The sequence below is a fragment of the Salmo salar genome, chromosome 10, assembly GCF_965601325.2.
Source record: "Salmo salar chromosome 10, fSalSal1, whole genome shotgun sequence".
NCBI classification, from domain to species: domain Eukaryota; kingdom Metazoa; phylum Chordata; class Actinopteri; order Salmoniformes; family Salmonidae; genus Salmo; species Salmo salar.
The window spans coordinates 9,062,130-9,078,052 of NC_138300.1; positions in this window are offsets into that span (position 1 = coordinate 9,062,130).

The following is a 15,923-nucleotide window of genomic DNA, read 5'->3' on the forward strand; positions in this document are numbered from 1 at the left end:
CAAAGGACATTCGACAAAAGTTTCACCTCAAATTGTCTTTGGTCTTAAAGATTGGCAAGGCCTCACTTCACAACAGTTCCATAATTATCATATAATTCAGGTTGAGGGTAAATTGATTGTTCTCTTTCTGTTAGAATGACACTACTGACCCATGTGATCCATGTTGCATACAAGGGCTCTAGTCCAGAGAGTGGTTTATTTTGTGTTCAGACATTATGTAAAAAAACGGAAGAACATCAGATCTTTCTTTGGAATTTCAACACAAATCATCAACGTTACCCACTGGGCAAAAACTGGTTGAATCAAAGCTGTTTGCACGTAAGGGAATTTAAAAAAAAATTCACCCAACTTTTAACCTAAATCCAATGTCATCGTGACATTTTTGTTGATTTCATGTTGAATTCACATTAGCTGACAACTCAACCAAGTGTAAATCAAAAATAGAAGTTGAACTGAAGTCTGTGCCTACTGGGTATGTAGTTCATCCCAAAAATATCTGTAGTGTGGTTTCAGTTCAATTATCATTTCATGTTGGATAACTCTCACTGTAGGCTATGCAATACAACCCCAACAGAACACAACACAATACAAATCTATTGTCCAATGTGAATCTGAAATGTGTCTTTTTGCTGTCTTGCATTATTCCTAATCCCCTGGACATCATATATTCACACAGAGGAGGCTGGAAGTAAATTCTCTGCCACAGAGCATTGCCCTTGCAGCTGGTTTGAAGCTAAGCGCTTGGTCAAGGGCACAACAGCAGTAGGTGGCACCTGCTATTCTGATGCCAGCAGCCCTTCAGTTGCCAGCTCACTTACACCATATTTTCCCTCGTCAGTTCTGGTATTCGAACAGGCAAACCTCCAGTTACTTTCCCGTCTCTCTTCAACCTCGAGCTACTGCTGCCCCAGTGTTCAGCCATACTGAATAGGACCTTGAGTTGGAAGGCCACTGTCACCATCTTATTCACTACTAGAGGGTAAAATGACCCGCATTCTGAAAATGCCCCACCCCCTCTCTCTCCCTCTCTCCCACTCTCTCTCCCTCCTTGAAACCCAGGCTGAACCGAAGGTGGACACTGATGGATTTGGACAGTGCGTCTGGCTACTACTTGGGTACGGCACCACGCACGACGATGACGGACCAGCATGCTTCAGGGCCGTACACCATCAATACCCGTGAGCCTGCCATATATTGTTTTAGACAAGGACCCATTGTGGCAAGAGAGAAGATTGGTCTTGAACCAGGCCGATTAGGAGTGAATGATTCCATGTCAACAGGTGGTGTGGAAATGCTCATAGTTGCCGATTGTCATGCACCTGTCCTTAGGATTGCACCAACCGGAGGGGGTCATAATACTCTCTGCCCAGCCTATGAGAACGGATGGCTTGAAATGTGTTGTTCATCTAGTACATGGATGAGAGCTACATTTCTGAGTAGTTAGGCAGGGAATCAATCGACCGGGTTCTTATTTTAATGGAAAATTATTGCCAGTCATGCCACGTCAAGCCTTTTTGGTCATTCACCTTCTTATTCATGTTTTATATCCAGACCCAGCCCTTTGGTTTTGAGTACAAAGATTGAGAGAGAACTGGAGTAGAACCAACGGCATGCTTCATTGACCGTGTTTTTAGTTGCTGGCTGCATGGTCAACCTAACAGCCTAAAAGTCCAATAGTATTGAGACCAATATATAGCCATTTAAAGATATGGTTCCCTTTATTTTAATTAAACAGAGTGGTGGCGGTTCCGGATTTTCTGGAATCCAACTTGCAGTTCCCTTTGATACGGAGATCTCTGTGCATGTGCAGGATTGTTTTTTATGTAGCTGCTGGACATTGCTGCCTAAGTAGCTTCTACTCAGTGCTCCCACTGCTCCACTGCTGCTGCTCATTGACATGGAGGGGGAAACGTTATGTTGTAGGCTACACTAAAGACATGATCAACATGTTTGTGTAAACTTTGCTGTCTGTTGTAACAGTATATTTACGCAAGCATATCAAACACAAGCAAGACACATACAGGCAGTCAAAATAGCGACTATATTCTCGTTATCATTGCAAACATTGGCTAGTAATTTTTTCAGCAACTCGTAGGCAGTCTAAAGCAGTAGTTGACAAATGACGTATGGAATAATAGTGCACCGGGCACTAGGCAATGCAAAACCAACTCGCCCATTGTCAGACTTTGGTTACCGCCGGTGTCCATAGGTGGAACAGCTAGGTAGCATACTTGTGTGGTACTTGCATGATCATTAGACAGGTTTCCATTGACCCAGGTTTATTTGACAAAACCAGTGCGGCAAAAAATATCATTGCGAAATGTGTAATGAAAAAAGGCAGATATAGGAGAAATGTTCTAAAGATCGACAACATTTTATTGCGACAAAAGATGATTTCACGTTGAATTCACATTAGTTGATCAGGTGTTTTTCGAATATTTTTTGGAATACTTTCAAGAATGCTTGAATATTTTTCCGAATACTTTCAAGAATGGCTGAATTGCTTCACCTTGCTTTTCTGGTTGTTTCACCATCCAATTGTTTCACATCTACAGGAGTTCAAATTCCACCATGGCATGGACCATGGCAATACGTTGGCACATGAGAATTATTAGAATATGGAAAATATTAGTAAATTCTTGCAATTCTTGCATTCTATCCATGAGAGATCCATAAGAGATACAAGATCACATCTGATTAATAGTTAGCTCTCTGTAATGTGTATGACTGCTCTCCATCTCTATTTCATGCTCTAGTGGACAGTAGCACCTTCAGTGACTTGTCAATGATCAATGATGAAAAAAATTAGCATATTAGCAGTGGTGGGAAAAGTACTCAATTGTCATACGGTAATAGAAAATGACTCAAGTAAAAGTTAAAGTCACCCAGTAAAAGTCTAAAAGTCTCTGTTTTTAAATGTACTTAAGAACAGTGGTGGAAAAAGTACTCAATTGTCATACTTGTCTCATATTTGTTTCTTTAGTCCATTGTTGACATTGTCGCAAAATGTTTTGCTTGTCAGCAATCAAGTTTTCAAGATATGTAACTTTCAAAATACAGAAATCATTCCCATATGACGCATTTTGAATCATATGATGCAAAAGTATTTTCTTTTTTTCATTTGTTTTTACAGACAGCCAGGGGCACACTCCATCACTCAGACATAATTCACAAACGCAGTATTTGTTTTTAGTGAATCCGCCAGAGCAGATACACTAGGTATGACACCACGTTTTATTGATAAGTGCGTGAATTGGACCATATTGGCTGTCCTGCCCTAGCGTTCGAAATGTAACTAGTACTTTTAGGTGTCAGGAAAAATGTAGGTGTCAGTAAAAAGTAGTAGAGTAAAAGTAAAAGTAGTTAAAAATATAAATACTCAAGTAGCTAACCAAAGTAGAAGTACTTCAAAGTGTTTTTACTTAGTTACTTTACAACACTGCATATTAGTTATCATTGCATTATGATTGTTACATTGCATCTGTATACTGTACAACCGGGCTATTCACCTACTGGTCCTCAAGGGCTCTAGTCGTGCTGTTTTTCTTTTCTACCTCGTAGTTAGTTGATGAATAATGTCATTGATTGATCCGAGAGTCCACTTACTTGCTGTCCTAGATCCCTGATTGGAAGGAATAATGAAAACCAGCAGGGTTTTGGCCCTCCAGGACCAGAGATTAGCCCTACTCTAGTCTGCATGCAGCATCTTCCTGAGTATTCTATCAAATTTCCATTCAACGTCATCACTTACAGTATATGTTGCCATTCATACATCGAGTTAAAAACAGATACCAAGTCTGATAGGCAGATGAAAGAACTTGTTCTACTGCTAAGGTCATGCAAGAGTCTGTGCACAACTACATGCACACAACTACATATTCCATGCTCCTTTGCAGTTTCAGCGGCCATGGTGGCCACAGAGCATATTAGCAGTGGTGATGGAGGGATGTTTTTGTTTCCCACGCTTTGGAAGGACAGACGCAGGCCGCACTCACTGAGCCGTCCTATGAACTAATGGAGGGTTTCAGCGGCGGCTCGTTCTGGAAAATCCCACTCACACTCCGGCTCCCTAGTGTGAGAACTGGGGGAGTACAATGGTTCTCATGGAAGGAGACCACTCCATCAAACTAATCAACAGAGTATGCCTCGTACACATGGTGTCGATCCAACAACCCATCGCGCGTTCTCTCGAAACCTACTCTTACCTCATGTCGAGCTGTTTTTTTCAATCTACGTAACATTTTTATCCCACCAGCCAATTTCTTTTAAATTTAACAAGCGAGGGACACATTTTTTAGCCATGCTGCAAGTGTGGTGTCACAAGTTTTTCTCTTCTCTTCTTTTTCTTTGCGTATATTTTAATAATGTTACCGATTTTTCCCAATGACATCATGAGGAAGATTGGGAAGAGTTTGAGTTTTTTTCTTCACCACAAAATGTTGTATGCTTTTTCCCCTACATTTCTTAATACGTTTTTCAGCTTTCATGTGGCAGATTTCTTTTTTTTAATCGAACTGGTTTGCATAAGGAAGCTATGCACATGCAGCCAGGGGAGAGCAAGGGAAGGGGTGTGTGCTGCTTCGCAGTAGTCTCTCTCTGCTGCTGCCACTGTAAGTGTCGGTGAGGATTGAGTGTCTCGGTTCCTCTGGGGTTTGTTCAAGACAAACTACAAGGCTGTTACGGTTCTATAAATAACAGTTTTATTATGCAGTTTTTTTTGGGGGGCCCAGGCAGCTGCTGCTCTAAAGGCTTTTGCATGTGCCACTGACTGGGCAGCCTGCCACGGTTAGGGGGCGAGAAGGGGGGGTGGGGGGTGCTGATGCCAGGGGTCAGTGTGTGTGTGTGTGTGTGTGTGTGTGTGTGTGGTGGAGAAGGGGGGAAGTGTGGCAGGGAAGCCCCAAGAGAGAACGGATATCCCTATTGTTGTTCTTGGGTGGGTGGAAGAAGCATCATTGCAATTACATCATAATCACACTACTGATGATTGGCATTCAAGTGACCTCTCACACCATTCCTCACACAGGTGACAATCAAACATTTTGGTGTAGGTGGGTCTCTTTTTGCTAGTACTATTGGTGCATTACTTCCAAAACATACTTTTGGGGTGGTTCCACATAAAATCTAATGGGGATATGGATGGAAGGATGGAAAAGACAGGAGTGGAACTTATTCTAAACATAGTTTGGAGAAATCTTTATTGACTATTTCCAAAACATGCACTTGTTTTATGTAACTTTATTGTATTTCCATGCCCAGGCATTACAATTATATTCAAACATATTTAGAGGCACACATGAGGGAAACATGAGGGTTTTTAGACAATAAAACAGTTTATCCATATTAAAATGGCCTGCCTTTATGACACAGAAATCAACAACTCTAAGGGTATTTGCATAAAATGTGCATACCATAAAAGGGTGAGACACCAACAATAAGTGTAAAACACTAAAACAAATTAATTCCATTATATTTTTGCGCATACAAATACTATACATTCCATTAATTACTGGAAATCTTTGAGATTGTGTCTTAAGTGGATCTTGAGTGCAGGCCAGGAACAGACTGGCCATAGAGCAGCTTTGTCAAATGCCAGATTGGCTGGTCCATCTTTAGTCCAGTGGGCCAGTCTAAATGATAGTTTTTGTGTAGAAATGTGAGTTTATGTGCATAATTTGGCTAAAAATGGAAGAAAATGGTCCGGTGTATAAGAATTGCCCAGGACAAATCCTGGTCCCAGTCTGCCCCTAGTGCAGGTAAATCATACTGTGGTACCATCTTAGGGTGTTTGTGCTGAGTGGTTTGTGAAAACACTCGTACATGATCACTTTGTTTATAGTTTTCTCCTAAATGCGGTTTGATATATAAACTGGGCTGGCGTTATGGGGCGGGCCTTAGGGGTCCTGGCCCGCCCTACCGGACCTCCTTGCCCATCCCCCCAAAAAATTGAAATATTGATCATTTATTTGACCAAGACACACTCCAGCAGAAAGACGCATCAATCTCAGATAAAGTGTCAGATTAAGTGAAACAGCGCCCCTCTGTCTCAGTACGTGTAGACAATGTATCTGATGCTGTCTGGACCAAAAAAGTATGGCATGTAATTCTATTTCTGTCCAGACAGCATCAGATACTACATGGATGCTGTTAGGATGCTGGCTTCCCCTAAAGGAAATGTATGTTTTGCCAAAATTATATAATTACTCCTGTCTAAATAAAAATATTCAAAATACTTCACCAGAGAGCATGACTTATTCACATAGGATCATTAGCTTATTTAAAAAATGTTTTATAAGTGTGTAGACCTATGCCTATTTGGGAATCCCGCAATTTGGGCTGCGTGCTTGGCAAAATGTCAAGGTAATTGAGTTGCGGCTGTCAGTGAAAAGCATCTAAAACATATGTGAAAATAATGTCTTCAGTATAATTTTAAATGTTGCAACAAGACGAATGGTCGGGGTATGTGGCGAAGATATGGCGTGCCTCTCTCCAGAATGCATGCACTCAGTTCTCCAGAATGCGCTCAGCTGTCGCCAGCCAATTCTTGCCCATTCATTGTTTTGTTGTGTGAATTGTTTTCCCTTTGATGGTTAATTTTTTATCAATTTCTGTACATACAGTGCATTTGGAAAGTATTCAGACCCCTTGACTTTTTCTACATTTTAGCCTTATTCTAAAATTGATGAAATAGTTTTGTTTCATCATCAATCTACACACAATTACCCATAATGACAAAGCAAAACAGTGTTTTAGATTTTTATGCAAATGTATAAAAAAAATGCTAATATCACATTTACATAAGTATTCAGACCCTTTACTCAGTACCTTGTTGAAGTACCTTTGGCAGATCCTCTCAAGCTCTGTCAGGTTGGATGGGGAGTGTTACTGCACAGTTATTTTCAGGTCACTCCATAGATGTTCGATCACGTTCAAGTCTGGGCTCTGGCTGGGTACTCAAGGACATTCAGAGACTTGTCCCGAAGCCACTCCTGCATTGTCTTGGCTGTGTGCTTAGGGTCCTTGTCCTGTTGGAAGGTGAACCTTCGCCCCAGTCTGAGGTCCTGAGCTCTCTGGAGCAGGTTTTCATCAAGGATCTCTCTGTACTTTGCTTTAATTTTTGCCTCGATCCTGACTGGTCTCCCAGTCTCTGCCACTGACAAACATACCCACAACATGATGCCACCATGCTTCACCGTAGTGATGGTGCTAGGTTTCCTCCAGACGTGACGTTTGGCATTCAGGCCAAAGAGTTCAATCTTGGTTTCATCAGACCAGAGAATCTTGTTTCTCATGGTCTGAGAGTCTTTAGGAACTTTCTGGAAAACTGCAAGCGGGCTGTCATGTGCCTTTTACTGAGGAGTGGCTTCCGTCTGGCCACTCTAACATAAAGTTCTGATTGGTGGGGTGCTGCAGAGATGGTTGTCCTTCTGGAAGGCTCTCCCATCTCCGCAGAGGAACTCTAGAACTCTGTCAGAGTGACCATCGGGTTCTGGGTCACTTCCCTGACCAAGGCCCTTCTCCCCTGATTGCTCAGTTTGGCCAGACGGCCAGCTCTAGGAGGAGTCTTGGTGGTTCCTAACATATTCCATTTTAGAATCATGGAGACCACTGTGTTCTTGGGGACCTTAAATGCTGCAGAAATGTTTTGATTCCTTCCCCAGATCTGTGCCTTGTCACAATCCTGTCTTGGAGCTCTATGAACAATTCCTTCGACCTCATTGCTTGGTTTTTGCTTTGCCATGCATTGTCAACTGTGGGACCTTATATAGACAAGCGTGTGATGTTCCAAATCATGTCCAATCAATTGAATTTACAACTGGTGGACTCCAATCAAGTTGTAGAAACATCTCAAGGATGATCAATGGAAACAGGATCCTCCTGAGCTTAATTTCGAGTCTCATAGCAAATGGTCTGAATACCTATGTAAATAAGGTATTTCTGTTTTTTATTTCAAATACATTTGCAACATTTCAAAAAAAAGTTTTTTGCTTTGTTATTATTGTGTGTAGATTACTGAGATTAGTTTTTGTTTAATCCATTTTGGAATAAGGCTGTAACGTATCAAAATGTAGAAAAGTCAAGGGTTCTGAATACTTTCCAAATGCACTGTATGTCACCAGTAGGCCTATTAAATGTGCCATTAACCCTCATCATTTGGTTACATACATTTCTGTTAATGAGTTTTGTCAATCTTTTCATTGTCTTTTGTTTGGAATGCTCCGTGACCAATGAGCATGTGTCATGATAACATAGCGGGAGCACCTGTGGCTGAGCATGCATTGAAGTAGAACCTACCTGGCCTGCTGCATGCCAATGTAGGAAAGTGCCCATTTGGCAACGTCTGCTTTCTGATTGTCTAATAAGCGGAGCTTCTCAGTATTTTTTTTCTTGACCTCACACATTATAAATAAAGTCTGTATTTTTACATCCATGCAAATGATAGTTCCTCAGTATTTCAAAAATCTTTCCAACACTTTCCAAAATATCATGGTCTGATGATCCCATATATCTAGTGGAAACGTCACAGAAAACAGCTGTGTGTCCTAACCCTAACCCTAACCCACTGGCGCAGGAACCTCTGAGGGCCTGGAATAGGCTAGTTAATACAATTTTGTAAGTTCGCTAGTGACAGGCCGGATCCAGTTGATGACTTGATACAATGTTGTACTTAACTAGCAATAGCTCAAGTCAAGACAAATAGAAAGGGAGGCAGACAGATTAATGTGATTGAAAGAACCTGATATTTTCAACTGTTTTTATTTGTATTTTACTTAGTTGATTATGGAAGTTATCGGCCTACTGCTGCATTGGCCTATAGGCTATCTCTGAGTTCTATGCGCTCATTTCTTTAGTTGCCAATGGACCACAGTGTATCAATGTGTCCATATGGCAGAGGCTGTGCCCGTTACATTTAAACTTTTAGATTTTTATAATTTAAGTTAAGATTTGTATGATTAACCACATGACAATGCATTTGATAAACCAAAACATTATTATTGAAATGAAACTGTTCCACGAAAATGCACATATAAAAATAATCATAAATTTCAAGCAGATCGGTAGACATTGTAGAATAATTGTTAAGCTTCCCCAAACTTGAAACTCACAAGCTGCCTATGGTCTTTACTATAACAACCATAAAAAATAGCACACATAGGAAGTCATGTGAAAAAATGTGCCGTCTATGGATATCAAAGGCCCATCCAATTGATTCGTTCTGGTGCCAGCCCTGTATATAAACATCCACAAAATATATTTCATTGCATGTACAGTAGTGCCATCTCTCTGAACTCCTTAGTAAATAATTTTGGCTGGCATATTTACTAGCTACTGTATTTCATACTTTTTGCTATAAATAGGGGAGATGGTTGTAACATGGGATTTTGTAACACTTGCAATTCCTCCTATCAGGAGCAAGGTAGAATCATGTGATTCACTGTGCACATGTTCAGTTTAGTCCTGAACCCTCATGTGAAAAAGCAAATCCCTGTGATAAACTATGCAGCTTCTATTGACAGAAATCAGATTTTGAGGTAAGATAGTAACAACATTTGTTTTTGTGTTTTTGAGATGATATCAACTGCTTTGTAGTTCCATTCACCAAACTTATATTAGGTTTATAGCCAGTCTGTGTAGAGATATTTGATCATATTTGAAGGATATGCAAGTTTTAACATTTAGCTAAAATGAAAGCTAGCTAATGGCTGCAAGGGTCAGGGTTAGCTGTAACAACTTGTGAGAAAATGTTACAACTAACCCTGAGTTAAACTGAATGTCTTTGGTACATGTTTTCTTTTACTTTCAGCATGCCTAGATCATGGAAAAGAAAGATGGACAGGGGAGTACCTCTCCACACTTTGAATAGAGCGTAAAATGATGTAGCAGAGCAGGGGGAGTCAATCAGATCGGTTGCAAAGTTGTATGGCATATGTCATGTGACGCTGTACAGATTCTGCAAAGAGAGAAAGAAGCTACTGGAGAAGGGGTCGAGAGTGCTTCCTCATGTAGGCTACCGTAGTAGAAATAGGGTATTCATGGGTGAGCAGGAGCAGAAGTTGTCATAGTATCTCTGATTTATGCCCACTGTGCCCACTGCTATCCAGCCTCTCCTGCTGCTTCCCAGGCCACCTCTCCAGCTACCTCCCAGCCCAGGAAAATTACAACAAGGGATAGGAAAAGGAGATAAACTGTGATTTTGATGGATACACCTGTCAAGCAGCCACTGGAAGAAGAGCGTAAAAAGTAAAGCACTCAGAAGGCAAAAATAAAAATTACCCTGCCTGAAAATACTGCTGGAAAGAAGACAAACTACACACACATACTATGGGTTGTGCATGTAATATGAAAGATTATGAACGAGTGCCATCGTTGACGGCAGCCTCCCTCCTTCCCTCCCTTTTTGTTTAGGGGGGATATTTGTTTTTGTTTTTTGTTGTGGTATTGGAGATATATATATTTTTTTGGTTAGGTGCATTCGGAGTATGCACATTTGGGGGGGGGGGGGGGGTACTGTCACGTCCTGACCAGCAGAGGGAGTAGTTGTTTAGTATTCTGGTCAGGATGTGGCAGAAGTACTGGGTATGTGTTTGTCTAGTATTTCTGTTTCTATGTTGGTCTGTGTGGCTCCCGATCAGGGACAGCTGGTTATCGTTGTTCCTGATTGGGAGTCATATATTAGGAGTGTTTTTGTCACCTGGTTTTTGTGGGTTGTTTTATTTCGCACTGCTGTATGTAAGTACTAGACAGTGAAACTGTCTAGTCGTTCATGTTTATTGTTTTCCCGTGTATGCTTTATTCTAAAGTAATTAAAAGATGAGCATTCATATCCCGGCTGCGATTTGGTCTATTCAACACGGCTACACCTGTGACAGAACAACCCACCATAAAGAGACCAAGCAGCGGAGGAAGGAGAAAAGGGACTTTGAGTTGGACAATCGAGAGAAATGGACGTGGGAGGAGATTCTGGACGGGACAGGACCTTGGCACCAGGCTGGGGAATACCGTCGCCCACGGGAAGAGATAGAGGAGGCCAAGGCAGAGAGGCGTCGATATGAGGCCATGTACGCGCTGAGGGAGAAGCACGAGAGGCACCCCCAATAATTTTTTTGGGGGGGGCACACGGGTAGTTTGGCTGGGTCAAGGATGAGCCCTAAGCCAGCTAGCCGTGCTTATAGGAAGAAACGTATGGAGTGGAGGGCGCCAAAGTTTGGAGAAGTGCGCAGGATCCTGCCCATACGCTCGCACAGTCCGCTGCGAGCTATTCCAGCCCATCGCAGATGCCGTGCTAGAGTGGGCATCCAGCCTGGTAGGAGGATGCCTGCGTAGCGCGTCTGGTCGCCGGTACACCTCCTAGGACCAGGCTACCCTACTCCCGCTCTACGCACGGTAACCATCAAGCCCCTGCACAGCCCAATTCGCCCTGTACTAGCACCCCGCTCGTACAGGGCTGCTTGTTCCATCCAGCCAGGATGGGTTGTGCAGGAGGTGCGGTCAAGGCCACCTGTGCGCCTCCATGGCCCAGTCTTTCCGGTTCCCGCCTCTCGTGCTGACCCAGAAGTGAGTACCTCCAGTCTGGCATGACCAGTACCAGCACCACAGATCAAGCTTCCCATGAGTCAGCCTAGTCCTATTCAGCCTGTTCCCGCTCCTCGCACTAACCATGGGGTGCGTGGTTTAAAACTGGCAGTTCCAGTACCAGCAACACGCATTAGGCTTATAGTGCATAATAGTAGTTTCTCTCGGCCGGTTCCTGCTTCCCGCACTAGCCCTAGGGTGCGTGTATCCAGCCTGGTACCTCCTCTACCAGCCCCACGCATCAGGCTTCCAGTGCGTCAGCCCAGCCTCGAGAGTTCGGCACCAGTGTGCAGTCCAGAGTGTCCGGCACCAGTGTGCAGTCCAGAGTGTCCGGCACCAGTGTGCAGTCCAGAGTGTCCGGCACCAGTGTGCAGTCCAGAGTGTCCGGCACCAGTGTGCAGTCCAGAGTGTCCGGCACCAGTGTGCAGTCCAGAGTATCCGGCAACAGTGTCCAGTCCGGAACCGAGGGAGTCTGCCTGCGACCCGGAACCGAGGGGGTCTGCCTGCGACCCGGAACCGAGGGGGTCTGCCTGCGACCCGGAACCGAGGGGGTCTGCCTGTGACCCGGAACCGAGGGGGTCTGCCTGCGACCCGGAACCAAGTGAGTCTGTATGGGATCTGGAACTGAAAAGTGTTTGATTAACTGTGAACTAAAAGAGTCTGCCTACAGCATTAAACGGAATGAGTCTGCCTACGATCCGGAACGGAATGAGTCTGCCTACGACCTGGAACTGAGTGAGTCTGCCTACGGTCCGAAGCCAAGCAAGTCTGTCTACAGTCTGGAGGGCAGTAGGCCTGAACCTGTGCCACCTCCAGGATAGGTGGGTTGGGGAGGGGGGGTGTAGCACAAGTGCCATCGTTGACGGCAGCCTCCCTCCCTTCCCTCCCTTTTTGTTTAGGGGGGGTATTTGGTTTTGTTTTTTGTTGTGGTATTGGAGATATATATATATTTTTTGGTTAGGTGCCTTCGGGGTATGCACATTTGGGGTGGGGGGTACTGTCACGTCCTGACCAGCAGAGGGAGTAGTTGTTTAGTATTGTGGTCAGGACGTGGCAGAAGTACTGGGTATGTGTTGTCTAGTATTTCTGTTTCTATGTTGGTCTGTGTGGCTCCCGATCAGGGACAGCTGGTTATCGTTGTTCCTGATTGGGAGTCATATATTAGGAGTGTGTTTGTCACCTGGTTTTTGTGGGTTGTTTTATTTCGCACTGCTGTATGTAAGTACATAGCCTGTGAAACTGTCTAGTCGTTCATGTTTATTGTTTTCCCGTGTGTGCTTTATTCTAAAGTAATTAAAAGATGAGCATTCATATCCCGGCTGCGATTTGGTCTATTCAACACGGCTACACCTGTGACAACGAGGTGAGTTAATCGTCTCCACCTCGTGTTGAGATTCAAAGTTCAAATCATTTAAAATGCGCACCTGCAGCTTCACACTTTTTTGGTTTAATGTGTTAATTTCTTAACCCATCATTAATACCTTTTGCTCGAAAGAGGCAGTTCCGGCAGGCTGGCATGCTGTCTAAGGCAAAGGGTGACTACTTTGAAGAATCAAAAATCTTAAATATATTTTGATTTGTTTAACACTTTTTTGGTTACTACATGATTCCATATGTGTTATTTCATACTTTTGATGTCTTCACTATTATTCTACAATGTAGAAAATAGTAAAAATAAAGAAAAAACCCTTGAATGAGTAGGTGTGTTCAAACTTTTGACTGGTACTAGATGAGATGAGTAAAGCAGTATGTAAGCACTATTAAAGTGACTAGTGTCCCATTATTGAAGTGGCCTGTGATTCCATGTCTTTGTATATAGGGCAGCAGCCTCTAAGGTGCATGGTTGAGTAGCCAAGTGGTAACCGGCTAGTGATGGCTATTTAACAGTCTAATGGCCTTGAGATAGAAGCTGTTTTTCAGTCACTCGGTCCCAGCTTTGATGCACCTGTACTGACCTCGCCTTCTGGATGATAGCGGGGTGAACAGGTAGTGGCTTGGGTGGTTGTTGTCCTTGATGATCTTTTTGGCCTTCCTGTGACATCAGGTTCTGTAGGTGTCCTGGAAGGCAGGCATGGCACCCCCGGTGATGCGTTTGGCAGACCGTACCACCCGCTGGAGAGCCCTGCGGTTGCTGGCGGTGCAGTTGCCGTACCAGGCAGTGATAGAGCCCGACAGGATGCTCTCAATTGTGCATCTGTAAAAGTTTCTGAGGTTCTTAGTGGCCAAGCCACATTTCTTCAGCCTCCTGAGGTTGAAAAGGCGCTGTTGCGCCTTCTTCATCACACTATCTGTGTGGATGGACCATTTCAGATTGTCAGCAATGTGTATGTCAAGGACCTTGAAGCTTTCCACCTTCTCCACTGCAATCCCATCAATGTGGAAAGGGGCGTGCTCCCTCTGTTGTTTCCTGAAGACCACGGTCAGCTCCTTTGTTTTGCTGACATTGAGGAAGTGGTTATTTTCCTGGCACCACTCTGTCAGGGCCCTCACCTCCTCCTTGTAGGCTGTCTCATCATTGTTGCTTATCAGGCCTACTACTGTTGTGTCATATCCAAACTTGATGATTAAGTTGGAGGTGTGCGTGGGCACGCAGTCATGTTAAACAGGGAGTAGAGGAGGGGGCTGAGCATGCAACCTTGTGGGGCCCCTGTGTTGAGGAATAGCGAAGTGGAGGTGTTGTTTTCTACCCTTATCACCTGGGGGCGGCCCATCAGGAAGTCCAGAATCAAGTTGCACAGGGCGGGGTTCAGACCCAGGGCCCTAAGCTTAATGATGAGCTTGGATGGTACTATGGTGTTGAAGGCTGAGCAATAGTCAATGAACAGCATTCTGACGTAGGTATTCTTTTTGTCCAGATGGGATAGGGCAGTGCAGTGCGATGGCGATTGCATCGTCTGTGGATCTATTGGGGCGATAAGCAAATTGAAGTGGGTCTAGAGTGTCAGGTATGGTAGAGGTGATTTAACTAGCCTCTCAAAGCACTTCAAGATGACAGAAGTGATACTCATTTAGTTCAGTTACCTTTGCTTTCTTAAGTACAGGAACAATGGTGGACATCTTGAAGCAAGTGGGGACAGCAGTCTGGGATAGGGAGAGATTGTCCGTAAACACTCCAGTTAGTTGGTCTGCGTATAATCTGAGGACGTGGCTAGGGATGCCGTCTGGGCCGGCAGCCTTGCCAAAGCAGCAGCTACTCTTCCTAGGGTCCAGCAAACTTAAGGCAGTTTATACAGTTTTAAAAACATTTCAATACATTCACAGATTTCACAACACACTGTGTTCCCTCAGGCCCCTACTCCACCACTACCAGATATCTACAGTACTAAATCCATGTGTATGTATAGTGCATATGTCATCGTATCTGCTGATTAAAGAAGCAATAAAACTGTCCTTCTTTAGACTAGTTGAGTATGTGGAGCATCAGCATTTGTGGGTTCGATTACAGGCTCAAAATGGCCAGAAACAAAGGAGTTTCAGAAGAAAGTTGTCAGTTTATTCTTGTTCTGAGAAATTAAGGCTATTCCATGCGAGAAATTGCCAAGAACCTGAAGATCTTGTACAACGCTGTGTACAACTCCCTTCACAGAACAGCGCAAACTAGCTCTAACCAGAATAGAAAGAGGAGTGGGAGGCCCCAGTGCACAACTGAGCAAGAGGACAAGTACATTAGAGTCTAGTTTGAGAAACAGATGCCTCACAAGTCCTCAACTAGCAGCTTCATAAAATAGTACCCGCAAAACACCAGTCTCAACGTCAACAGTGAAGAGGCAACTCCGGGATGCTGGCCAACTTTTCTCATCGGATCTACACGAATCACGTTGGTTAGCTATGTTGGATTCAAAACGGCAAATTTCGCTGAAGGGTGTCAAGTTTGCATGTCTGCTAATAACATGTGTAAAACATGGGTGAGCTGTATCATTTTTACATTTTAGTCATTTAGCAGACGCTCTTATCCAGAGCGACTTACAGTAGTGAATGCATACATTTCATACGTTTCGGTCAATCTGTGTTCACTGACACGTAGTCAGTAATGTCCAAGTGCAACAGCACTGCTGAACAGCTTTTTTCCATGAATGGCCCTGCATGCTTATTACCTGTGTCGTAGGTTTAGTATGAGTGGGTCTGACATGGGTTAAACCAACTTCAAATATACAGGGTACAACCCTAGATCTTGGTGTTAAAGGGGTATACGTATTTGCATGGGGCGAGGCTCCCACCACCCTCTCTGATCAATTCATTGTTGCCCGACTTCTGAACTGAAATATGAAGAGAAGTTTACTTACAAAGGTTCTACCTACTAGCTAGCACTTTGCAGTGTCAATATTACAGACTTGTCACATTAACAATATCAA